Here is a 27,779-nt window from a genome sequence, read left to right on the forward strand (position 1 = left end):
TGTGGCCCCAAACAAATTCATAAACTTTTTAAAAACTTTATGAGATTTTTTTAAAAGCTCATCAGCTATTGTTAGTGTTAGCGTAGTTTATGTGTGGCCCAAGACAATTCTTCTTCTAATGTGGCTCAGGGAAGCCAGAAGATTGGATACCTCTGTGGGTGTAGTTCATTCATTTTCATTGCTATGTAAAACGGTAGGCTGAGGTGGGAGGATCTCTTGAGCCCAAGAGTTTGATACCAGCCTGGGCAACATAGCGAATCCTCATCTCTATGAAAAAAATAAATAAATAAAAAATAAAAAATTAGCCAAGCGTGGTGGCATGCACCTGTAGTCCTAGATACTTGGGAAGCTGAGATGGGAGGATTGCTTGGGTCCAGGAGTTTGGGGATGCAGTGAGCCATGATCAATCCAATGCACTCCAGCATGGGCAACAGAGCAAGACCTTGTCTCTTAAAAAAAATTATATTGTAGGATTGTACTACAATGGGCTCAGCTATTGTTTTGTTAATGGACGTTTAGATGATTTTCATTTTTCATATAAAAATGCTATAATAAACATTCTTATACATATCTCCTTTGCATACATGTTAGAGTGTACTTTAGAGTACATACCTAGAAAAGATGCATTGGGTGAAAAAGCATCTTTCCTAGATACTGAAGAATGTTTTCCAAGGGATTTGTACCAATTTATGCTCCTACATACTATACCTCTAACTCAGTTCCTGTTTTTCCACAGCTTCCCCAACCCTTAGAGTTATTGGATTTTTAAATTTTTGTTATTGTCATGAGTATGAAATAGAATCTCAGTGTTTTAAGGTGCATTCTCCTGATTCTAGTAAAACTAGTCATCTGTTTGTATATTATGTATCTCAGCCATTTGGATTTCCTCTTCTGTGAATGGCCTGTTCATGTATTTTGATCATTTTTCATTTGGAATGTCTTTTTCTTATAGATCTATAGAAGCTCATTTAGAAATTCTAGATCCTTCATTTTAGTAATATACATTGCAAATATCTACTCCGTCTGTGGCTTGTATTTTTACATTTTATTGAACAATAGGTTTTCATTTTTAATTTGGTGAAATTTACCACTTTTTTTTTTATGGTTTGTGCTTTCTCTTAAGAAGAAGCTTTTCATCTTATGAAATTCTTCCCCACTCTAAGGCTATAAAGATTGTCTCATACTGTATTTTTTGCTAAAAGCCTTCAAGTTTTGCTTTTCACATTTAGGTTTTTAATCCTCCTTGGATTTATTTTTGATATGTTGTGAGTTAGGGATTCAAATTCGATTTTTTCAAATGAATAGTCAGTCCTAGGTTGTTAATTCAATACTCCTTTTTCTGGCGATTTGTAATACCATTTTTGTCATACTTGTGTAGATCTGTTTTGAGGCTATTTATTCTATTTTATGGTCTGCTTGGGCTGCCGTAATGAGATACCATAGACTGGATGGCTAAACAGCATAAAATTATTTTCTCACGGTTCTGGAGGCTGGAAGTCTGAGATCAAAGGTGCCAGCCTGATCAGGTTCTGGTGAGGACCCTCTTCAGGGATGCAGGTACATCCTAAAGATTCCGTCTGTGTCCTTACATGCAGAATGAGATTCCTTTCTTCTTATGAGGCCACCAACGCTATTGAATTAGGATTCCACCCTATGACCTCATTTAACCTTAATTACTTCCTAAAAGCTTTGTCTCCAAATACAGTCACATTGGGGTTAGAGCTTTAACACATGAACTTTGGGTGGACACAATTCAGTCCATAGCATTGGTTTATAAATCACAAGTATCTTATTGATGTAATAAGTTTTTATATATACTAGATCAAGTTAGGTCAAGTTTTCCCATCTTGTTTTGCTTTATAATGTATTTAGCTATTTTTTGCCTTTTAGTCTATGTATGAATCTAAGGTTCAGTTGTCAATTCATTTCCAAAATTTGTAGGTTTATTTTTGAGATCTCTGTTCTGTTTTGTCATGATGTATTTTGTTTGTTTCTGCCCAAACACCACAAGTTTTAATTGCTCTGACTTTATAATATGTTGGTGTGGGAAGGTAAGTTACCACTTTGTTCTTTTCAGCCATTCTTTTTCTTTTCTTTCTTTCTTTTTTTTTTTTTAGGCAGAGTCTTGCTCTGTCACCCAGGCTGGAGTGCAGTGGTGTGATTTCGTCTCACTGCAACCTCCGCCTCCCGGGTTCAAGCAATTCTCGTGCCTCAGCCTCCCAAGTAGCTGGGATTACAGGCGTGTGCCACCATGTGTGGCCAATTTTTATATTTTTTGGTAGAGACGGTATTTTTGGTAGAGACAGTATTCACTATGTTGGCCAGGCTGGTCTCGAACCCCTGACCTCAAGTGATCCTCCTGCTTCAGCCTCCCAGAGTGCTGGGATTACAGGCGTGAGCCTGCCCGGCCATAATATTCCTAATCTTCAGACCTTGTTTGAATTTTTCCAATTTTCCTGTAATGTCCTTTTTCTGGTCCAGGATCCCAGCCAGAATCCCATATTGCATTGGGTTTTCACGTTGCTTTATTCATGTTCAATCTGTAATAGTTCCTCAGTCTTCTCTTTTGTAAACTTGACATTTCAGAAGAGTTCAGGGTAGTTATTTGTAGAGTATTCCTCAATTTGGAGTTGCCTGATATTTTCTTATATGCAGACTGAAGTTATGCATTTTTGGTAATAATACCATGGAAATTTGATAAATGTGATGCATTTTCTATTGGTTCTGATAGTTTACATGTAGAGTCTCTTGGATGTTTTATGTAGATAATTGTATTAGATATTTTGGTTATTTGTGTCTTTCTAGCACATGGGAGGATTTTGCTTCTCCCACCTCTTGAAGTTACGCACAGCATGTGGCTTTTCCTGGCCAATGAAAAGGGAGCTAAAGGGATGTGTGCTGAGACATTGAATTGCAGGTGCATGATTTCCCAGCTCTCTTTGCTCTGCTTGTTTAAAGCACATGTTGATATGAGCATACCATTAGATCAAAATAGCATATGATAATAAACCGACCTTTGTATGCTTGCCTTCAAGAGTAGCCTGAATCAGCAATTGATTTTGCTTATGAGAAGATAAACTTGCAGTGTTAAGACCCCAAGATTTTGGGGTTGTTTGTGGCATAACCTAGCCTATGTGGTCTGACATAATAATCATATTGTCTATAAACAAGAATAGCTTAGTTTCTTCTCTTTTATTTCTTATATACATCTTTTCTGGTCTTATTCCATTGGCTGGGACCTCAAGGGCAATGTTTAATAAAAGCAGTGACAGGTTAGGTACAATGGCTCATGCCTGTACTCCCAACATTTTGGGAGACCAAAGCAGGAGGATTGCTTGAGGCCAGAAGTTCAAGACTAGCCTGGGCAACATAGTGAGACCGTTTCTCTGAGAAAAAAAAGTGATAATGGACATCCTTGTCTTCACCTTCACCTTAATGGGAATGCTTTTAAGTTTCACTATCAAATATGTCTATTTTAGATATTTGATGGACACCCTTTTTCAAATTAAGAAAGATCTCTTTTTTGTTATGAATTGGTGCTGAATTTTATTGATTCTTTTTTGATGTAGCTTTTGAAATAATCATAGACTTTTTCTTCCTTTAATTTACTGGTACAATTTATTAATGCATTTCTTGTGTTTTATTTAGGACCTTTCCATTTGTATTCAAAAGAGATATTGTTCATAATTTTCTTTTCTTATACTATCCTTGTCTGAAGTTGTGTATTTTTTCTCTGTCTCTTGGAAATGGCTTGTACAAAAAGGTTTTTTTTTTTTTTGTTCCTTTAAAATTTGGTAAAGCTCACCTCTAAATCTTTCTGGGTTGTTGCATCGTAGAGTGGAGGCAGTGGACTTCTGATGACAGATTCATTGTTTATTTAGGTTCTATTCCTTTTGTTTATTCAGGTTCTATTCCTTTTCAATGAACTACGTTAATTCATGATTTGCTGGAAAATTATTTCAAAGTTTTGAAATTTATTGGCATAAAATTGTTCATAGTGTTTTCTTATGATTTAACATTTTAAAAATTTCTGTTGCAGACCTTTTTGACTTTAAATATGATTTATTTCTGTCTTTTTTTCTTGTTAACTCTTGGTAAAGTTTTATTTGCTTTATTAGTTTTTCTGAAAGAAACAGTTTTTGAGTATGTAGATAATTTCTTTGGTTGTTTTATTCTGTGTATCAATGACTTGATAGTTATATCCTCGTCTTTTTCTTTTTCTCACCTTTCAAATGTTTATTGCTCTTTTTTCATAGCTTCTTGAAGTATATGCTTAATGTATTCTACATATTTATTCTTTTGACCTATAACTTTATTTCTAAATAATTTTTAATTGCTGTCCACAGGTTTTGATATGTTGGTCTTTCATTGTTATTTGGTTTAAAATATCTATTATGATTTCCTCTTTAAGCCATAAGTTTTTTTGAGGCCTACTTTTGAAAGTTTCAAAACATACATTTTTCTCCAGTATGTTTTTATTGTTGATTTTTAATCCCCATAAGTGGTATGTGTGCAATTGAAAAGAATGTTTACTTTCTGTTTCTATGTGGTTTAATAAATGAAGTTTATTAATTTTCATTGTCAAATCATTGTTACTAATTTTTGTTCTATTTGGTTACATGTTTCTAAGAGAAATGTGTAAAAATACAATTTATTCTTAGAATGCTATCAATTTTTTGTTATATGTATGTTTTGATGCTGTGTTGTTGAAGCTTACAAGTTCTAAAGATCTATATTATACTATCTATATTATAATAATATATGGTGAATTGCTATGTAGTGTTGATACTTTTGGCTTGAATTCTTTTTGCCTTACATAGCTGCACTAGGGGTTGGTTTCTTTTTCTTTTCTCCCCCTAACTAATAGCAAGTATCTTTCCTGCCTATCGTTGTACCTTTACTTTGGGTGTGTCATTTGAACTTGCATATAGCTAGATTTTTTCCAACCTGATTATTGTGTTTCTAAGCAAGTGAACTTAATCCATTTATAATATACATAATTTCTGAGGCCTTTGGATTTAATTCTTTTATCTCATTATGTGTTTTCTTTTTCATACTTTTTTTCTTTGGTTCTCTTTTCTTCATTTTTTCGTCTCCTGTTGGATTGATACAGTTTTCTACATTCCCATTTTACTTCTTTTGCTGGTTTTCAGACTGTAGACTGTATATATATTTTTAATGATTATATTTAATCTTGAATCATGTATTTTAACCATATATAAACATTTTTGGTATTCCTGTTATTTTCTCTATCATGACAAGGACCTCAGCACAGTTTAACTAACAACCTTGTTCCCTTATTTTGTAACTATTCCTTAGTTTGAACTTGTAAATTTTCTTTTCTTTTCCTCCCTCCCTCCCTCCCTCCTTCCTTCCTTCCTCCCTCCCTCCCTTCCTCCCTTTCTCTTTCTCTCTTTCTTTCTCTCTCTCTTTTCCATCCATCCCTCCCTCCTTCTTCCTTTCCTTCCTTCCTTCCTTCCTTCCTTCCTTCCTTCCTTCCTTCCTTCCTTCCTTCCTTCCTCTGTTTCTCTTTTCTTGGGTAATTTCTTATATTTTTGGATGTTTTAAACATGAAAATGTAGTTATTTTTATGGGCATAAATTAGTTAAATTTCATGATATATTTGATCAATTTCTGTGCGCATTTTTGTGTCCTATATCCCTTGACATACACCCGAGTTTATGCAACTTCCTGCTGAACTACATTCATTAATAATCCTATTATTGAGGCTACATGGGTGATAAGCTTTCTTACTATTTCTGTGTTTGAAAATATTTTAATTATGGCTTTGCCTTTGTGTATTAGTTTAACTGGGTATAAAATTTTAGATGGGCAGTTACTTCTTTCCAGCATTTTGGTATCTTCTATATGTATTATTGGTCACGGGAAATGGCTATCAGCTTAATCGTGACTGTTTTGTTGATAATTTGCCTTTCTCCACATTAGCTTTTAGGACTTTCTCATTTTCGACGTTCTGTAGACTCACTATGATGTGGAAGATACGTTTATCTTTATTTATCATGGTGAATACCTAGAGTCCAGTTTTGATTTGAGGTCTCATATTTTCAATTCTGGAAAATTCTCAGCTGATATGTCTTCACATATTTTTTCCTCTGCTTTTCCTCCATTCCTTTCTTCAGGAACCCTTATCAGAGTAAGCCAACCCTCTTCATGTATCTGCTACATCTCCTTTGTCTGTCCAATAAGTCCTGATTGTTACTGGAGACAGTCATCTCTGGGGAAGGAGAATGATTCTCCTTTCAGTCACAACCTTCCTTCTCTCTGTGAAAAGTGGAATGGCAAGTCTGAAGGTTTTTTTCTCGTTTATCTCCAGAGGATCATTTCTCTTAAGTCTCCTTTTCACCACCTCTGTTTACCTTTCTCCAATCTGGGAAGGGAAACTATTAATGAAACTTTGACGAATTTCAGTTCCTCACCCCTTTTCTGCATTCGCTCCCCCCATAAAACATACATGTAAAATTCTGGTGTTTTTGGTGTTTTTCCCTGGCCACCACTTTCAAGGAGTATTCCAAAAGTTGTGTCCCTTTGTTTGGATGCTGCTTGTATATTTTTGGCCAATTTGAACTTACTTTTTTCATTTCAGTGTGGGCAAAGTAGAGAAACAAATGCCCCCAGGCCCTACTACACATTTGAGCAATAATAGTTGTGAATATTATTCAACTCATCAGCAGTTGCTTGGAGTGGGTGTTCAATGGCTTGGTTTTGTAGGGAGTCTGGCACAATGCCCAGGTGTCTGGAAGCTTTGAAGAGAAACAGGTGCCTATTATAATTGGATATAAATGAAGGAATTGAGGAAAGTGAATGAGGCAAATGGTGGAGTGCTGGTTTTACTGAGGTGGAGGTGCTGATGGAAGGATGGTGGTGGACATTCCATAGACACAGCGTGTCGTGAATGCTGCACAGCGAACTCTCAAAGGTTTTCTGGAGAATCCATAAATAACCGAATTTGGATTTTTCAGAATTTGGCTTCTTCAAGGATAAAAATGTGCAAATTACCTCTTTGCTAGTTGTTAGCTAATCAGTTTACCTAAAAAAAAAGTGCAAAAATAAAATCACCTCCTCCAAGGCGATAGTTTTTTTTTTCTTTCCATCCTCACTCTCTTGAAAATCCTGTTTGTGCTTCTACTCTGAGACTCAGTTTACCATCTGACTCCCTCCGAGGGAGAAGATCATTTGCAGGAAGGATAACTAAACTACATGGAAAATGAGGATTTTTCTCTGGGTTCTTCTTTGACGGCTGGCTCTCAACTCCATATTGTAGACTATGGTGTAACACTTATGTCCAATATTACAGACACACTTTTTCAGTTTCCTGTTTTGGTGACTTTTAATACATGCCACTTACACAGGTCTAAAGGAAGCTCTTTCATTGATGTCTGTAGCCACCTATGGCACAAAAAGCCAGGTGGTTTGCACATGTTATTCCATCAGGTAGAGGGAGGAGTTTTTCCAGGCTAATGAAACATGATGATGCCAAATGGTTAGTGAAGAGTGATGGAGTTAGAAAGCAGTTTTCGTGTGTGATCAGTCGTTCTGAGCCTGATGGCTCTACCCCGCCTGCTGACCACTTCGGTTGACCCAGCTGCAACCCCACTCGGTCCATCTTTTATTTATCTGATTTCCTCATTAGTCCATGGGGTGTGTTCCTCGCAAGCTTGAATTCTTTTCGCCTAACCTAGCTGCACTAGGGGTTGCTCACTTTGTTTTTCCTTCCCCCTTCCCAACTATGTGCAGGCATTTGCAGCAATTTATTAGTTTCAAATAAATTTGGGTAATCTTGCCTGTGAGTCTCCTTTTTGAGATTCATTATGCATATTAATTTTGGAAGATTTCCAAAAAGTCCTCAATAAAGAAACCTGTTTTCATTTGGTTTAGCCCAGTGGTTTCCCAGTTTGCAATTCTACCTTCCTCTCACCCCCGCAGGGGCGCACACAGGGACTCCTGATGTCTGAAGGGGCACGGTTAGGGAAACTCTGCCTCCACCTACAGAGAGAACTCCACGTTCCCTCTAGCCCTAGTCTTGGCTTCCCTTCAAGCCCTTGATTTTTTTCTTTTATTCATAGTTTTTTTGGGGGGGTATAATCAATATTATGCATGTTATCTGTAAAGTTTACAATTCAGTGAACCCCTAACTCTTTTAAAATTGTGGTAAAATAGACATAATGTAAATGTACCATTTTCACGACAGTTTTGTGGCATTTTGTCCATACACGGTATTGTGCGACGTTCATTACTGTCTAGCCCCAGGACATTTCCATTACCCCAGAGGAAATCTTGTACCCATTATCAGTCATTTCTCCTCCCTACCCCCAGCCCCTGGGAACCCCCATTCTATTTCCTGTTTCTATGGATTTTGCTACTCTAGGTATCCCATGTAAGTGAAACCATACAGTATTTGTCCTATTGTGTCTGGTTTATTTCATGTAGCATGCCTTCAAGGTTCATCCATGTTGGAGCATGTGACAGAATTTCCTTGCTTTTTACGGCAGAATAGTATTTCACTGTGTGTATATATAGCATTTTGTTTGTCTATTCATCTACCAGTGAACACTCTGGTTGTTTTCACCTTTTGGCTATTGTGAATAATGCCACTATGAATATGGTTGTACAAATATTTGTTTGAGTCTCTGCTTTCACTTCTTTTGGGCATATGCATGGGAGTGGAATTGCTGGATTATATAGTAATTCTGTTTTAAGTTTTTTGAGGAGCTGTGATATCATTTTCCACACTGGCTGCACCATTTTATATTCCCACCAGCAGAGCACAGGGGTTCCAGATTTTCCAGATTTCCTTGCCAACATTCGTTATTTTCTGTTTTTTTTTTTTTTCCATTAATTGCTATCCTGGTAGGTGCGAAGTGCTGTCTCATTGTGACTGAGATTTGCGTTTGCCAGTGGTTGGTGATGTTAAGCATCTTTTCATGAGCTTATTGGCCATCTGTATATCTTCTTTGGAGATATGTCTATTCAAGTCCTTTGCCCCTTTTTAAACTGGCGTTTTTGTTTTTTGTTGTTGACAGACTCCTAATTCTTAACAGATATGATGCTCTCACTGTGATGAACTTGACTTCTGGGAAGATACTGGCTGCATTCATTTCTGTTCTACTTTCCTAGGCCAATCATTATTCTCCAGCAGTCACCATTTCTTATGTTCCTCACTTGTCCTGTTCTCAGGCTGGACCTAAGAGCTCATTCCCTCCCATCTCTTCCCACATTCCATATCATGGACTTTCTTCTTTTCAGCTGTTGGTACTGTGGAGGGGGGGATTTTATTGAAGCCAACTGCCATGATCACCTTCCTTTTCCTTCCTAAAGGATTGTCATCTGCTTTCTGATTTTAGCCACAGTAGCTTGGCTGAAGTTGCATTTTGGAAGTTCGAGGCTTCTGGCTCCCAGATTTCCTGTAGAACGGACACTGGTGACTATCCTTTGTTCTTGAGGCTCCTTTGGTCTCTGGGACACTTTCCTGTGATGCCATGAAGGGGAACGAGCAGGAAGTTTAGGGTGCAGAATTTGGGGTGCATCACCTGGCTTCAGATGCTATCTTTGCCCATGAACTCACTCTTGGTAAAGTCACCCTGTGGGGTTTCTCCTTAGTGAAAGAGCACATTAACACCTACCTTGCAGCTGGTGGTGAGGATTCATTGGGAAATCACATGAAAAGTACTTAGAACAGTTGCTGGCAGAGAGGAAGTGTTAACAAGGTAGCCACTGTTGGGGCATTAAGCTGGTTTTGCTCATGTATTCAGTCGATCCCCTTTCACCTCCATTTCCCCCCAACCTTTTTTTTTTCTAAATTCTGTTCTTTGCTATTCATTTTTCTGCTCCTGGACATTTTCCCATTCTTGCCATTTCAATATTCCTCTTTACACAGGAGATTCCAATCAGTCCTCTCTCTACCTTTTATTTATTCATTTATTACTTATGTATGTTTGTTTATTTAAGATGTAAGAAAGCATAGGGTGGAGAGGTGCTAGGATGTCTAAATGCTAGAAGATGATACATCTTCCTAGCTACTTGACAGGTAGTCTTTTGGACTTTAAACACACTTTAAAATAAGTGACTTACAAGCACCACTTTAAAATACTAAACATTTTCATTTTAAACCAGCATTACTGGTATTATAACTATATGTGCTTCTGCACATCAGTGTAACTGTACACAGATTTAAGAGGAAATGATAGGCATTTATACTAGTCACAAAACAATAAAACCAGGGATGAACACTAAGTTTAATAAAGATCATTTATAATTCTAACCACTTAGAAATAAGAAAATTGGCCGGGCGCGGTGTAATCCCAGCACTTTGGGAGGCCGAGGCGGGCGGATCACGAGGTCAGGAGATCGAGACCATCCTGGCTAACACGGTGAAACCCCGTCTCTACTAAAAATACAAAAAATTAGCCGGGCGTGGTAGCGGGCGCCTGTAGTCCCAGCTACTCGGGAGGCTGAGGCAGGAGAATGGCGTGAACCCGGGAGGCGGAGCTTGCAGTGAGCCGAGATCGCGCCACTGCACTCCAGCCTGGGCGACAGAGCGAGACTCCGTCTCAAAAAAAAAAAGAAAAAAAAAAAAAAAAGAAATAAGAAAATTAACTATGAGGTCAAGGGAGAAATTACATGTGCAATAACAGATTATTTATAAAACAAAACCAATGAGAACACTAGACATGATAGACAAAGACTTTAAAATCGTTATTATAAATATGGTAAGTAAATTAGGGGAAATGATGAACCAAATGGGTGAAAATATGGAGAAATCAACATAAAAATGTAATCTCTTTTTAAAGTTTATATAAACTTATGGGGTACACCTGCAATTTGGTTACATGCGTAGATTGTGTAGTGGTCTGGTCAGGGCCCTTAGGGTGAGTATCCATCATCCAAGTAACGTGTATCGTACCTGTTAAGTAATTTCTCATCCATCCCCTCACCCTTCCGAGTCTTTGTTGTCTCTCATTCCACTCTCTACATCCATGTGCACACATTTTAGCACCCACTTAGGGATGCTGTCTCAACATTTTAGTGGGAGGCTTCTTGTAGCACAAAACGGTGCCTAAGGACATATTTCCTGGAGGACGTTTCGACCCTTGTCACATCACTCCACATCAGCTGCCACTGGCTCATACACAACCGTGTCAGTGCTGTGTCAGAGATGGAAGAATTTGACCTTTCACCAGTTTCTGTGAAATACATTGCTTTGAAGATGAAATCACAAATGTCGTCCTGTACAGGGGACCTAATGGGACCATGTCGAGTGATTATATCTTGAGCAGATGTAAGTCTTTAGAATGGTCTAGATTATGACCTGAGTGCTTACTGGTCTCTGGATTCTATGAAGTACTTGTTTGATTTTCACAAGATCTTTAGGAAGTAGTTAGTGCTATTCTCTCATTTTACTTTTCCATTCTTATTTTTAGAGAAAATCAAGTCTTAAGAGGTTAACTGTGCCCAGAGTCTTGTAACTAAAAAGTGGTTGACTTGAGATTCCACCCAGTTCCCTTGGATTCCACATGCAGAACTCTTAACATCCTCTTAACATCCTTTTTTTTTTTTTGAGATGGAGTCTCGCTCTGTCGCCCAGGTTGGAGTGCAGTGGTGCCTGATCTTGGCTCACTGCAACCTCTGCCTCCTGGGTTCAAGCAATTCTCCCTGCCTCAGCCTCCTGAGTAGCTGGGTCTACAGGCCCGCGCCACTGCACCCGGCTAATTTTCATATTTTTAGTAGAGACGAGGTTTCACCATGTTGGCCAGGCTGGTCTCGAACTCCTGATCTTAAGTGATCTGCCCGCCTCGGCCCTCCAAAGTGCTGGGATTATAGGTGTGAGCCACCACGCCGAGCCTTAACATCTTGATTGTATTCTATACGTGCCATTTCACATGGTCTATTTCTCATTTTTCTTGTTCTTTTTTCTTTTCTATGCTGATTAGATACACTGGAGCTTAATCCATTTTAGAGTGTGAGTGCATAGTGCATATTTATCAGTAATATTATGTTTTAATATTTGAATTAATTCAATCCTGCTTTTAATTTTATTATTCCTGCTATTTTCTATAAAACTTTTTATAACTTTCTGTAACTTTTTAGAATTTGTTTTCTAAATTCTTTGAGAGCTTAGTCTTTTTCTTTCTTTCATAATGAACATGCTTAAGGCTAAAGCTGCCTCTGAAAGCAACTTTGAATGTGTTAAAGGAATCATATCTAGTGTTCTTATTAGTTTTGTTTTATAAATAATCTGTTATTGCAGATGTAATTTCTCCTTTGACCTCATAGTTAATTTTCTTTAAGTGGTTGGAATTTTAAAATGAACTTTATCAAACTTAATGTTAATTCCTGGTTTTACTGTTTTGTGACTAGTATAAGTAGGCTATCATTTTTCTCTTAAATCTGTGTACAGTTACACTGATGTGCAGAAGCACGTATAGTTATAATACCAGTAATGCTGGTTTAAAATGAAAATGTTTAGTATTTAAAAGTGGTGCTTATAAGTCACTTATTTTAGCATAAGTTTGAATTTTTTCCAACTGATTTTGAAAATTTAAATAGAATATATATTCCCAATAAAATTTTTAGAGTAAATGACTAGTTTTGGTTTTTGTGGGAAAACGGTCCTAGCGTATTCTCTAACAACCAACACTCAAAGCCAGATACCTGTGAAAAAACTGACGTGTTTTAAATGGAACAGGAGACCTCTCCAACAAACCCATCAATGTTTAACAATCTTAATGAGCTTTAAAAAAGTGTCATATTTTAGCTGTGAATCACTTCACGTTAAAATCTGTGGTTTTCCTGCCAAAGTTATCTTTAGTAAACGCGATGTATTGGCAGCCAGATTTGGAGTGAAGTGAATGTGAGTGAAGCTGGAAGCAGATTCTGCAAGAAACCCAAATGTTGGAGGGGGGTTTTCCAAGCATCAGAGTCTTAGGTCTCTCAATACCCCCTTTGACACTCGTGGCCACACTCTTCCACCATGCCCATTACAGTGACTCACTCGGAACTGCTTGGGAATCAGTGACTTGGGTGAGTGCAATATCTCTTTCACATATTGCTGGCTTCCTCCATCAACCCATAGCATCTGTGCTGGGTTTATGCTTTCAAGTGAGAAACGGTGAAATACACAAGGGGATGGCTTGCACTTGACTCTGGGATGGTGTTTGCATGTCAGCGTTTTCTTTCACATTAAATTGAGTGGAGCTAAACTCATTTGGTTTCAGTGAAGGTAGTTTCCATGCATTCACTGAAAAGCTGGGATTGCTGAGAGTGGTGACCAGAAGAGAGAAGGCCATGGGGAGGTAAGGTGAGGCAGGAATACTAGAGGGTGGGGCAGGGCTCAGCTCAGTGGCGATGTTTCCCCCGCAGCCTTCAGGCCTTTCATCCCATCATTTCTCTCCTCTGATAAGTGTCTCTGCTTTAAGAGTGTTTGCCAGACAGAAATAAAAATCGATTGGGGGAAAAATTATATGGAAAAAAAATTTTCCTTTCAAAATATTCCTGGAGAAGAGAGGAAGCACGCATGGATAGAATGAATGAGATGTTCTTGGGGCACAATGCCATCTAATGTTGCTATTATTGCATTTGCTGCTTAGCAAAGTACATAGAAGGCACATTGCAAATATTCAGGTATTAGCTGTGTTAAGTAATTGTTTTCATTTAGTAAATGTATTAGTTTGCTTGGGCTGGCATAGCAAAGTAGCACAAACTGAAAGCCTTAAATAACAAAAACTTATGATCTCACAGTTCTGGAGGCTGAAGTCTGAAATGAAGGTCTCAGCAGGGTGGGTTCTTCTGAGGGCGCTGAAGGAGAATCTGTTAGGTGCATCTCTCCAGGTTTCTGCTGGTTAATGGCAATATTTGATGTTCTGTGGCCTGTGGAGCATCTCCCCCATCTCCGCCTTCATCTTTACTTGGTGTTCTCTGTGTGTGCCTGTCTGTGTCCAAATTTCCCCTAATTGTAAGGACAGCAGGGATATTGTATTAGGGGCCCACCCTACTTCAGTATGACCTCTTCTTAATGAATTGTATCTGCAAAGATCCTATTTCCAAATAAGGTCACATTCTGAGGTAATTGGGGTTAGGACTTCAGCCCATGAATTTTAGGGGAACATAAATCAACCCATAACAGTAAAGATCTATTAACTCACTTTAGGAAGCTGATATTTATTTAGGAAGTAAATGTTTATTGAGCATCTATGATGTGACATGCATGAGGTATTGAGATTTAAACAGATATGCTTAAATATTTTCCTGTATTCCAAGTCACTTTCAGTAAAGAAGTAGAGAGACGTAAATTAATAACTAGAATACGGCAGAGCTATATGAAGGTATGCACGAGGAATAGTGCTGGTACCAAGAAAGGGGATGCTGGTGAAGCCTACTTTTTAGGGGAGATGTCAGGGAAATGTCACTGAGGGGGCTACATTTGGGCTGCATATGAAAGCATTAAGAGGAGCTCCAGGGCAGTCTGGACAGAAAGCACAGCGTGGAGATCTGACATGAAAGGGTGTGTTCGCAGGACTTTAAGCCATCTCATATGGGAGTGTGGTGTCCACTGGGAGGTGATGGATTGCCACTGTGAAGTTTCAAGTGTTGGAGCAGAACTATTGGACTTGTGGTTTTGAGAAGTTCTGCCTGACAGCCTGGTGGCTGGCATGGAGCTGGGCTGTCAGGTACCTCTTATTTTCCATGTCCATTCTGTTCTATTCTACTAGTAACTGTCTGTCTTTTCCAGCATTTCCCAAGTCTTCCCTTACCCTTTATGGTGATTCTGCAGAAGGAACAAGCTGGTAAAAGCACTTTTGGGAGACTGGGGAAAGGAATACAAATATTCCTATGTTAACTATTTTCTGGTCCCAAGTAGGCTATTGGTGACCTTTGGTATGTTCAGATAAGCAGTGGGAATGGAGGCCAGAGGACAGTGGGTTGAGGATTAATTACGTGGTGGATGAAGTGGTGCGAGTGGTGAGTTGCAGAAGCTTGACTTGGAAGGGAAAGAAAATAAGAGGCTGACAAGGAGATGCCAGGTAATTGAGGTAGGGTCTGTTGAATGTTTTTTGGGGATGAAATTTTATTTTGTGTTAACAAAGTAGAAATTTACAAAGGAAATGGCCCCCATTTTAACAGAAAAATCAATACCATTTGCATCCCTCATTATTAATATGCATTGGAACTTCATCCATTGGACCTGGTGAAGAAGGCAGTCACCGTCTCACCAGGCTGGAAGCCTGGATGTTGGAATGTGGACATTTCCTACTAGAGTGGCTTGAAAATCCCCTTGGACCATTCTAGTGGTAGGGATGGGGGTATAAATGTGGGTGCTCCTTGAGAGGAAGGAATGAGCCAAGAGGGATGGAGCCCGGGGATGCAGGGAGAAAGTGGCCTTTGTTTTATGGTTATGCACTCTATCCAGTTTATATGTTTCAGATGATTTACTCAACAAACCTTTGTGTATCTCTTCCTACTTCTTTCCCACTGAGCTAGGTAGGTCCTGGGGTTCCTGTGAGTCCTGGGGCTGTAGTCAGGCAGTTGCAATATCTCATCATTCTCATGCTAATTTTTTCCTGACCTGAAGATTTCCATTGGAAAATGATGATTGCACTCTTCTAATAGAAGGCTAAGTGATTTAGATCTGGGAGCAGGGAAATGGTGGCTGTGGTTCTTCTAGAGGGGGAAGAGGATGTAGACAGGTAGTTTCATCCAATGCATGAGGGCCACAAAGGTTTCTGTTGACCCCTGGTCTTATACTGCAAACCCTTGGTAACAAGGAAATCATAAAACTAGGGGTGACTCATCACCACTGTGATGAGGTGTTTCTGAGTTCAAAGGGAAGAGTCAGTTTAACTCAGTGAAATGGTTATTTTTTGTAATGACATTCATTTCCTTGGTTCTTTGCTTATGTGACACCTGGATGTACAAGATGGTTAACAGAATATTGCTATGGAGGCACTTTGACAAGTCCTGAACCACCATCTGGGTGAGAATATTTGTAACCAGCACAATACTTATACATGAATGGCCGCTGTGAAATGGGTTTCTAAGGGGCGATATTATAATTTGCTTTCTTAAGAGCACTGACTACAAAGACATCTCCTAAACTCTTTCTTTGTAAACTTACCAGAAACCCTTGTATCCCCATGGATGAAGCCAGAGCTTTTCAGTGGCTCAGGTTTCTCCTTCTAACAGTGCTTGAAATTCCTTCCACAGAGAATGAAGCTTTTAATTCTAGAACCAATGTTCAGATTGTGCAAAGGCATGGATTTAAGGTGACAGCTATTAACATTGGCAAGGTTCTTTCTATTGTGAAAATTGCTTTCGTATATATTTGGTTTATTTTGCCCTCCGGACAGTCCTGGGCTTCATTATTGAGTAACTTATTTTCTGTTTGAAGAAACGGAGGCTTAGTGGTTTAAGAAAGCTGATTACAGTCAAATGGCAAGGATGGGGTAAATGATGGTGCTCTAAGCGTTGGGTGTCGGCATCTGTAATATTTGTGCATGACTGACTACACAGCTCTCCTTCTGAGTCAGTGGCTTTTAAGCTCTTTGGAACCACAGTAAATTCCTTTTACCTCATGACTCAGTACACACATATGACCCACCAAACAGTATTTGCCTTGACCATTCCCCATGCCTTCTAATATTTTATTCTACCCAATGCTGTTTTCTTTTCAACGTCTGGTCTTATTAAATTGACTTGGTGATGCACTAATGGGTCATGATGCAGAATTTGAAAAAATTACACTCAGTTCCTTCCCTAAGAAGTAGAGGAAGGTCAGAAATGGAGGATGGTGGGGAAGGAATGGGGTGTGTGTTTTTCCAGAGTAGGGTGGGAGGGAAATGGCCTCTCACAGCCCACTTGTCAGAACTGCTCCCATGTCCCGATCCGACTTCAGAGGTGGGAAAACGTTGGGAGCTGGTGAGGTGGGTGGGGAAAATCACTGTCTGCCACACCTCTCGTTTCTTGCGTTCAGTCCACTTTTGTGGCCATCGTTTGTTGTGCTGGTTGGCTCACTCTGCCCAATTCTTCCTTCTGGTTGCCAGTTCTCTTTATATGTCTACTCTTTTATTGCGGGTCACTCACATCTATAAATGACGGTCTAGGTTGTACAGTCTCGGAGGTTCAAGTGGAGTCTTTTGGCAGCTGTGCAGGCCAGCATTTGCATCCCTGCAGGGGCTGCAGGGGGCCTTAACCCTCCCCCATCAGTGCCTGGTTCTCTAATCCTGGCCAAGCATATTGGTTCTCAAAGTGTTGCCTGGAGTCTGGATGTGGGAATCTGCTTCAGGCCAGGCCAGGTGATCTTGAACCCGAGGAACAGAAGTCATCACGTTTGCTCTATGTCTATCAGGAAGACAACTCAAAGCACATTCCCTATTCATGTCAGGGCAGTAGAATCTTCCCATTTTCCCAGAGACAACGCGTAATGGCAGGCCAGAGGAAGCTCTGTGATCACCCTAGAGAGGAAAACAGCAGGCATAAGAAAGATTTGTCATCTCAAGGCAGAAATCACCCACTTTTTACAAGAATGTCCCACTGTGAAATCAGAATGTTCTACCATGCCATCTGCAACAAAACTGAGGGCCCCCGCAAAGCCCACCTTCCAAAAGACATGGTAGCATAAGATAAACGGCAATGATTGCAATTAACAATGGCAGTCTCTCAAGAGTGGGCATGCCTGCGGGACCCGTGTTGATATTTGGATTTGGATTTTTGCTTGTTTGTAGATTTTGGGGTCATCTTTTGTTAGTGTTGGGAGGTAGCTGTGTGTGGTGAAATCCGTGGATTTTTCCCACAGCTAGAGGAAATAGGAGGTTGAGGGCAAGATGTGCCATGGAGAGTGAAGGTGTGTGAGTCAAGGGATGATCCTATGGAGGGATGCCTGCTTCTGAGAGTCTCTTCTGCCATATTAACAAATCACAGATGCGTTTGAGTTTCCTGTCTGGACACCCATGGTTTGTTATTGTGTCTGTACTACTTTCTGAATAGGGATTATCTTCCATGCTCTTTTTTTGTTTTTTGAGATGGAGTTTTGCTCTTGTTGCCCAGGCTGGAGTGCAATGGTGCGATCTCAGCTCACTGCAACCTCTGCCTCCCGGGTTCAAGCAATTCTTCTGCCTCAGCCTCCCAAGTAGCTGGGATTACAGGCATGTGCCACCACACCCAGCTAATTTTGTATTTTTTTAGTAAAGACAGGGTTTTGCCATGTTGGTCAGGCTGGTCTCGAACTCCTGACCTCAAGTGATCCACCCACCTCGGCCTCCCAAACTGTTGGGATTACAGGTGTGAGCCACCGCACCTGGCCTCTTCCGTGCTGTTAATCCTCACATACCTATCTCCTGGGACCAACTGGCTAAATGCTGGGATCTGTGTTTATTCACCTCCAATTGTCAGTTCTGTGCATGTGCTCTTAGTTTCCTTTTCCCTCTTCTCTGCATAGCTTTTTTATTCCCTTTGATACTCCAAGATTAGAATCTTTGCTAGGGCCAGGACTATATCTTTTGCATTCTCTTGTCCCAGCAACTAAGATAGGACATTTTATGTTGTGGAACTGACAAGTTTCTGAAATTTCCATCCATGGACATGATCCACCATAAACCACAGAAGTTAAGTACTGGAATGTTTACTATCGGGCAATTTGCTCATTATCTCTAAGCCTCAGTTTCTCATCTTTAGAGCAGGGATGGTAGTATCACATGGAATCATTGTGAAGTTAATTGAGAAAATGCATGTAAAGAATTTAATGCAGTGCTTGACACATAGAGACATCACTCCATTATTGATATACTAACTTCCTCAAGAAATTAACAGAATGAACCAGGATCACAACAGTGAGACCATGCTGTGGCCTGGAGAGAAGGCGTGGAACTGCAGCTGTGCTGGGAGGGGCTGTGAGGAAGGAGCTGAGCAGAGAAATGTGACTTTAGCCAGGAGAAGCCAGGGAGGGATCCTGGGAAGAGAAACCCTGATGCCTTTCCTTGTTGTTGCTTCCCAGTGACCAAATCCAACCCCCCTGTTGTTGCTTCCCAATGACCAAATCCGGAGGACACTGGCCAACAAGGCAGCCCCAGATGATGGCATTCACAGGAGACAGGCTCCTGTGGCTTAGATAAGGACTGGCACATCTTCTTCAGGGGCTGTGCACACACCTTATTGTTGCCCACGAATTCCCTGTTTTCCACGAGTCCTTGGCCTGACCAGTGCTTCCTTCTGTACAGGATTGCAGGATCCTGGGACTGGAAAGGACCCTGTGATCACTCTCCTCACCCAGTCTCTTCATACGGAGGGAAGAGCAAGGTTGTCTCCTGTGTGGCTTTGGTGGCGGTCAAATGGGGTTCTTTTTATTGGCGTTGCCAGAGTCTGCTGGGGAGCAGAGCACACAGAGCATGCTCAGAACGTGGTGGTGGAAGGGATCCGCTGTTTCTCATGACTTTTAGCCTTTACAGCGGCACCATGTTTTTACACTGAGCCACGTGTTGTCTTTCTCATTCATGGGACTGTTTCTTGCAAGTGTCTTCCTCTTAGTGTCTGTGTTTTTGGAGGGACCCTGCCCTCGAGAACAGGGGAACTGTGCTGTGCTCCTCTTGATCCCCTGGGACATTTACTATTAGGGCCGAGCACACGGGGCCAGCACATACTTTCTGAATTAAATTTCACAAGGATTACCTGGAAAGCTGTGACTTTTTCCGAGTCCTAAAACCGAGGAGCACTGTTGGTTCCTCCCTTTTCCTTTCTAGGGGCATTGTGGCAGATGTCTGTTCCTGCACTTGCAGCTCCATGAGAGGAGAAAAGCCCCCTTCCTCCCAGCAGGGCCATTGCCACTCTGATGGGCATTACAGGGAATCCTAAAGATGGAGGATCTGTGTGCGTTCCCTCTCTGGAGGGTAGAAAGCCCATCAGGTACGAGGTAACACCCAGTCCAACCCTTGCTGGCATGAAACCACTGTGGAAACTCTTGTCATGTCAGTCAGCTAAGGCTTACGATGTTTTCAACTGAAAAATCTTTGCTGCTTCCCTGTTGTATGCAGGAAACAGCTGCCTGGGTATTTGTCAGTCCTGCTGTGTTCTGTGTGTCCCAGTCTCCTTGACGGCTGCCCCGCCCAGGGCTTCTTTCCTGGGAACACCTAGCAGCACTGCTCCCAGCTGTGGTTGCAGAGACAAAAGGAACAAAGGCCATTGATTCATTAACTTGCCACCAGGGAACCCACCTGCCGTGGCTTTTCTTGCAGCAGGATTCAGAGGTGCTAGAGAGACAATGGTTTTTCTAGAGTCAAAACGGAAAACTTGACAAGTCTTCTCTTAAGGTGTCAGTTTTAGAAGCAAGGAGACTTAATTGGTCTTAGGGTACATTGGGCAGTCCATGGTTTGGCTGCAAGGGAGCAAGTGAGCCCTTTGGGGACATTTTGAAAGAGGAAGGATTATTTACTGTTAGGGGCGGGGAGCAGGAAGCTTTCTGTGGCTGGATGTTTTCTGGAGCAAGTCAGGGTCAGGGTGTTGCCTTTTGGGTCCACCTGTCATAATGTCCTTGCCACACCGGGCCATTTCTCACTTTTATGTCTGTTTGATACGGAAGAGGGGAAGAGAAGTGCTGGCAAGGGAAGGGCACGGTCCCTTTAAATGATACTGAAGGGGGAAGGGCGTGGTCCCTGGTTAGGGCTCCATCCCCAGGCCTGTGCCCACGAACCTAGGTGAGGACAGGCATTTTTGTTTTCCTGCCCAAATGTTGCATTTCCCAAGACCACCCTGGCCTGCCACACCCCCATCCTGTGCCTGTAAAAACCCCAAGACCCTAGCAGGCAGACACACAGGTGGCGGGACGTGGAGAGGAGCACATCAGCGGAGGAACACATGGGCGGCTGGACGTCAAGAGAAAAGCACAGACAGGCACCGACAGGCACCAGCAGGCTGCAGGCCACCGACTGGCAGAAGGATGCGGAGGTGGGCTAGGGCAGTCGGGGGAGAGCCCAGGCCGTTGAGCAGCCTGACTCCAGGGGAAAACCATCTCCCTCCTGGCTCCCCCATCTGCTGAGAGTTTCTTCCATTCAATAAAACCTTGCACTCATTCTCCAAGCCCACATGTGATCTGATTCTTCAGGTACAGCAAGGCAAGAACCCCGGGATACAGAAAGCCCTCTGTCCTTAAGATAAGGCAGGGGTCTAATTGAGCTAACACAAGCCGCCTACGGATGGCTAAACTAAAAGAACGCCCTGGAACACACGCCCACTGGGGCCGCAGCAGTAAACATTCACCCCTAGACACTGCCGTGGGGTCAGAGCCCCACAGCCTGCCCGTCTTTATGCTCCCCTAGAGGTTTGAGCAGCGGGGCATGGAAGAAGCGAGTCACTCCCCCATCACACGCCCTGAGAGGGGGACAAGGGAACTTCTTCTGCTTCATGTTGACACAGAGGTGGGGTGTGTGACTAGGAGAGGGATTGCGTTTGCGAGAAGTGAGCGATAGGTGGATTGCGTGCTGACTGAAGCCAGTTTCCCGTGTACAGCTCTTCAATCTTAACAGTAGATGGCAAAACTGCTAATGGGACATTGGGCTGGGTGGACCTCTTTCCCACAGCCTCGCTCCCATATTACCACGAAAGGAAGGTCCACGTTAATTTCTGCCATGTAGACGGAAGCCACTTATTAAACTAACAGAACAGGTCATACTCCATGGAGTTTGTAGGTGAGGTGCCACCTCTCTTCTTTTAGGCCACCTGACTTTGCCTAGCATGAAAGATAAGTTGTAACATGTTCCAGAATTGTGATTCTGTTTCCCTTGCAAGCAGCTTCAGGCATCTGGCATTTTCTTTCTTTCTTTCTTTCCTTCCTTCCTTCCTTCCTTCCTTCCTTCCTTCCTTCCTTCCTTCCTTCCTTCTTTTTCTTTCTTTCTTTCTCTTTCTTTCTTTTTTTCTTTCTTTCTTTCTCTCTCTCTCTCTTTCTTTCTCTCTTTCTTTTTTTTTTGACAGAGACTCCCTCTGTCACCCAGGCTGGAGTGCAGTGGCGCGATCTCTGCTCACTGCAACCTCCACCTCCTGGGTTCAAGCAACTCTCCTGCCTCAGCCTCCTGAGTAGCTGGGATTACAGGCGGGTGCCAGCACGCCTGGCTAATTTTTGTATTTTTAGTAGAGATGGGGTTTCACCATATTGGTCAGGCTGGTCTTGAACTCCTGACCTCATGATCCACCTGCCTCGGCCTCCCAAAGTGCTGGGATTACAGGGGTGAACCACTGCGCCCAGCCCAGCACGCATCTGGCATTTTCTAAGTCACTGGCCCCTGCATCCTGTAGCTCTCCTAGCGGCTAATCTGAAACTATGGGATGCAGGGCTTGTTAGAGCCTCCTCTCTTCATGCACGTGAAGAGAATGTCTATAAAGGGCTAAATAACAAGCTGTCAATCAATAACTGTAAAATGTAAATGATGTAACTGTAAAATGTAAATAAATAACTGTAAAATGTACCTGGAGGGCTCATTAGCAAGCCTCTGGCGTGGACAAGGATACCTGAAGCTCCTGTAGTTGCTGCCATGGTAGAGGGTGGGGGTGGGCTTTGAAACGGTGTTATTCCCATTTGATAGATGAGGAAAGCGGAGGTCTGAGAAGGTAAATAACTCGCCTGAGCTCTCACTGTTAGTGACAGGCAGAAACAGCCTTGCAACCAGGCTGCCTGTGTTTGATTCAAACCCACCGTGGAGCACGTGCTTTAAACCACCGAACATGACTCTAGGTGGTGGGCGGTGTCTTGTGGTTGATAAGCAGGGTCCCACCAGCCCTGCGCCTCCTGTCTTGGTTGGCTTGTCACCCTAGAGAGTGGCTGCGTAGGAGCCTAGTTGCATCCATCCCTACTCCTGAGGCCCCTTTCTCCCTCATGCTCCCTGGTTCAGACCCTCTTCCCCAGGTCAACAGTTGCTCTCGCCCCATGGGTGAGAAGTCCAGCTCTTTTCAGGATCTATGTGTCTCAACACAGGAAAACACCTTAAGAGTACCTGTAAGGCAGTCAGTATTTGGGCCTATCCTTAAAAGTTCTCAGACACGTTTCGAAGGAATTAAACAATTATTTGCCCAGCCTGTACTGAACTTCAAAACTATGAGGTCTTGTAAAAATGAATTATTTGGTGATAAAGTGGATTCCATCAAGAAAGATGAAATCCATTCTATTTTTTTTTTTTTTTTTAGAATGAAGGCAGTTTTAATATTGCCTTTCCAATCTGGATGCTTTTTTTGTTTGTTTTTCAAGACAGAGTCTTGCTCTGGTTGGAGTACAGTGCTATGATCATGGCTCACTGTAGCCTTGACCTCCTGGGATCAAGCGATCCTCCTGCCTCAGCCCCCTGAGTAGCTGGAACAATGGGCACATGCCACCATGCCTGGCTATTTTTTCTATTTTTTGTAGAGATGGAGTCTCACTATGTTGCCCAGGCTGGTCTCGTCTCGAACTCCTGGGCTCAAGCGATCTACCTGCTTCAGGCTCCCAGAGTGCTGGGATTATAGGTGTGAACCACTGCACCCAGCTGCATTCTTATTTCCTTTTCTTGCGGTGTTGAATGGTGAAGACTTCCAGTATAATATAGTGGTGAGAACAGGTATTTCAAGTTTGGAAGATGCCAAAAAGTAGTTTGCCATTTGTAAAGAAAGTTTGGGATATTAGCTAGAGTTATGCACTACTACAAACATGATAAATCTCACATTACTAAAAACATGAAGTTAAAATTCATAGCAGTTGTATTTTAGCTTCCGACACTACAGAACTGTGTTTACGCCTGGGATTTCCACAGTTAAACTGATTTTATGAAAATAAGTGTCAGTGATGTCTCTTTAAAGCATTAAAATAAATAAAAAAATTTTAAAAGCTGAAATGTGATATGAAATTGATGCCCTAAATTCTTACTCTAACTTTGTTTACTAGAATATTAGCATTATGGAATTTAGATGAAAAAAAGTTCTTAAAATTAAGCTAGTCTTATAGTCCATGTAATGCTTGAATTCCCTTTACCGCGTTTTTTAATATCTTCATGGTAAATAATTAACTATTTTCTGGAATAGCTCATTCCACCTTTAGATTTTACTAATTGTTTGCATAACCATTGTTAAGTCTTCGATTGAATCTGATCTCAGTATTTTTTACCCACTGGTTCTTGTTCTAGTCTTTTCTTTCTCTGAGACATGTTTTCTAAATGTTAAGCATTATAAGTGACATTGAAAATTCTTCATATTCCATCATATAATTCTTCATATATTCTATCATATAATATATGCTCTCTTTCTCCTGGTCTCTCTCTTCTGAATGTCATTCAGGCTTATAAGTCCCTGGTAAAAGTGAGACATGTAAAACTAACTGTCCAGGAGTTTTTTTGATTCATGTTCTAAACGCTATGCTTTGATAACCAGACTAAGAGGACTTTTGCTGTTTTGGTAGCAAATCCCACAGCTTCAAGTAGAATTAATGATCCCCATTTTACATATGAAAAGTAAAGAGGCACCAGTTCTTTACAACAGCATACCAATTTGACTTGTCTGTTCTGTAGTAGCTTGCTCCGTAACTGTTACTTTCCATAGGAAAATCTTCCCTATAACAGGCTACATGCTTCAAGCTTAAATAATTAATTTCTCCTTTGGCTAGTTTTTCATCACATCCATTCATCACGGGCTCTGAGCTAGGCACGAGAATTAGCAAATGAAGAAAGCAAAGGTCAGCTTCAGAGATGTTTATAAAATAGTGTCCTTTATATTATAATATAATGACTGCTATAAAGAAGCATATATAAAGTTAGTAATAAATGGTAATAAATTACTGATCTCTGCTCTGGGGAAACCGAGAGGATGGGACATTTCATTTGAAGAATGTAGGAATGGCTGAGCTGAGAAGGCATGGAAGGGCATTGGAGACCCAGGGACCTGCATAGACAAAGCAATTGAGGTACGGTAACTTAAGGAGTTACATACATTGAGTTTCCTCTTCTTATATACCTCCTATTTGGATTTTCAAGTTTCTTTTTTGTTTGTTTGTTTTTGGATGTTTCTGTTTGCTCTGTCTCTTTCTTTGGAAAGTACTTGTAGGATCAGGTGTTTTTGAAGACGTTAGAAAATACAGACAAGAACATTTTCCTCACTTTTTAAAATGGATTAACATATGGAGGAAGTGGGATAATTTTGATTTTGTCTTAGTCAAAATAGCCTATTTTAAATATTTTGTTGGCTGGGCATGGTGGCTCACGCCTGTAATCCCAGCACATTGGGAGGCTGAGGCAGGATCATGGCTGGAAGCCAGGAGTTAGAGAACAGACTGGGCAACATAACGAGACTCCCATTGCCACAAAAAAAAAAAAAAAAAAAAAAAAAAAAGAAAGCTGGGCATGGTGGTGTGTGCCTTTGATCCCAGCTACTTGGGAGGCTGAGGCAGGAGGATTGCTTGAGCCCGAGAGGTCAAGGCTGCAGTGAGCCAAGATCGTGGCACTGCACTCCAGCCTGGGCGAAAGAGTGAGAACTTGTCTCAAAAAAAAAAAAATGTTGTAAATGTTCTTTACTAATGGGATAGACACGGTGGGGAGGGGTAGCTTGAGTCTGTTACGTGAATGAAATGGAATGAGTACTAAACTGGACTCAATGGGGCCATTGGCGAGGGCCTTGTGGAGATGCTGACGGAGCTGGGCAGCATCGCAGGATTGAAAAGCCTATCAGTGCAGTTTCATGTTGGTGAAAATAAAACCCTGGGCCGGGCACAGTGGCTCACGCCTGTAATCCCAGCTACTTGGGAGGCTGAGGCAGGAGAATCACTCGGACCTGGGAGGGGGAGGCTGCAGTGAGCCAAGATTGCGCCACTGCACTCCAGCCTGGGCAACAGAGCGAGACTCTAGCTCAGAAAAAAAAAAAAAAAAAAAAGAAAAGAAAAAGAAAAGCAAAGCCTGTGTGAAAAGCCTTAGCATTAGCTCTCCTGGCAGCAACAGCTGCCTTGCCTGCCTCTGCTTTCGCAGCTGTTTTATGTAGGTGACAGGCGGACAGGAGAACAATTGAGCTTTTTCTTCTGGTTGAATTTGCGTTTCCTCTTTCATTTGTGGGTTATTGTTTGAAAAGAAGTGTATCCACATTCTCTGCTCTGTCAGCATCTTCCTTCCCAAGTTTTGAAGCATGCCACAGATTGCTAGGAGACAGCTGAAATTTTTAAAGCTTTTTATTATGTGTGCTTAAAGAGGGGGGAGAGATGCTCCTTGATGAGGGAAAGGTGCTTAGCATTTGGCAAGAGGAGATCATGCCTTCTCCCCTACCTTCCCGCAGCTCCTCGAGGCTGGTGTGCAGGGGGAGTATGAGTTTTGCCTGCTCCCCTCTGTGGCTTATTTTGTAGTAAAATCTTGCATTCTTGTGGAAGTGATTGACACTGATAGTTCTGTCAATCAAGGAAAATGACCAAGGCAAGTCTCAATCATTTCAGGAGGTTTACTTGCTAAAGTTAAGGATGGGCGCCTGGGAGACAGGTCTATGCCTTTCTCCTAAGATGATTTTGAGGTCTTTAGTATTTACAGGGGAAAGGGCAGGATATTAAGAAATAGGCAATTTTCATGTGAGAGGTGGGTAAATAGTCATTCATGCCTTTGTCTGGCTCAGTGAATCTGCATTTGTACATAAGGTAACATAGACAGTAGGGCAGAGGAAACCATCAGATATGCATTTGTTTCAGGTAGGCAGAGAAATGACTTTGAATTCTGTCCTATGTCCCCAACACCTGTGAAGATAAGGTATTTGTTTACATTACCATGTTGAACTTTAACAGAAATGCTGTAGGGTAAAGAGCTTGGGACTCACAAGGAGTTTCCTTGTGGGCAAAATATGAGGGAGGTATGTAGCTTTTCATCTTTGTCACCATTTTATTTAGGAACCCAAATGGGAGGCAGGCTTGCATGACCCAGCTGCCAGCTTGACTCTTCCCTTTGGCTTAGTGAGTCTGGGGTCCCAAGATTTATTTTCCTCTCACAGTTCCATTGCAAAAAGTGCGAAGTTCACAGTGATGGGAAACATAGAGAAGGTACAGCTTCAGCGGCTTACATAACCATTGTCTGACCTTCGAAACGATGGCGTGTATCCCTAGAGAAAGTGAAGGAATGTCTTGTGTTCTTGTAATGCACAAGGAGGGAAAGGGAGCTAGTATTTATTAAACTCCTACTGTGTGCCATGAATGCTTTCATTTAATTCTCACATCAACCTTCAGATTGGGCATTGTGACCTTTTAAAAATGAGAGCTTGGGTTGGGAGAGAAAAAATGATTTGCTAAGATTATCCAGGAGTGACTGGAAGACCCCAGCACTGGCCTCCCCAGGGTCACAGGCTTCTACCTCCCCACCATGCTGCACTGACTGTCTTGGGGGGATGGATGTGTGTTGACTGGCTCACCCCCCTTTCTTCTCACTCTTCTTATACTGCCAGGGGTGGCTTGTGTTGTCAGATGATTGGCCCAAATTATGATGCAGTCATAATCAAGAGCATGAGCCCCAGGGAATGGAGGCGTCAGGCATGACCTGGTTAGCAACGTGCTCCCTAAGTCATGGCTGGAAGACACCACGTATTTCTCTGCTGGCCTGTATCTGCTCACCCTGCTGCTGACATCCCTACTGTGTCCAAAATCACACTTTCCTGACCGTTCCCGGAGTCTTATTTGGTAACCACAGGCAGCGGGCATATAAAGGCACAGTTGCCCTCTTCCTATCATGAGGTTTGGTCCAGGAACAGAGACAACTTTCTCAGCTGATGTTTTTGTTTTCTTTTCTCCTTTTCTGGGAATCTGACCCTCA

At 41.7% G+C, this 27,779-nt stretch overlaps 2 protein-coding genes across 3 annotated transcripts in view; both read left to right on the forward strand.

Moving 5' to 3' along the window:
- Positions 1-27,779, forward strand: part of IGSF5 (immunoglobulin superfamily member 5) — a 200,849-nt gene that overhangs the window by 14,876 nt on the left and 158,194 nt on the right. The window lies entirely within an intron of this gene.
- B3GALT5 (beta-1,3-galactosyltransferase 5) overlaps positions 1-27,779 on the forward strand; it is a 60,916-nt gene that overhangs the window by 5,317 nt on the left and 27,820 nt on the right. The gene's annotated exons all lie outside the window — the stretch shown is intronic.

This window comes from Pan paniscus, chromosome 22 (genome assembly GCF_029289425.2).
Source record: "Pan paniscus chromosome 22, NHGRI_mPanPan1-v2.0_pri, whole genome shotgun sequence".
In the NCBI taxonomy this organism is placed as follows: Eukaryota; Metazoa; Chordata; class Mammalia; order Primates; family Hominidae; genus Pan; species Pan paniscus.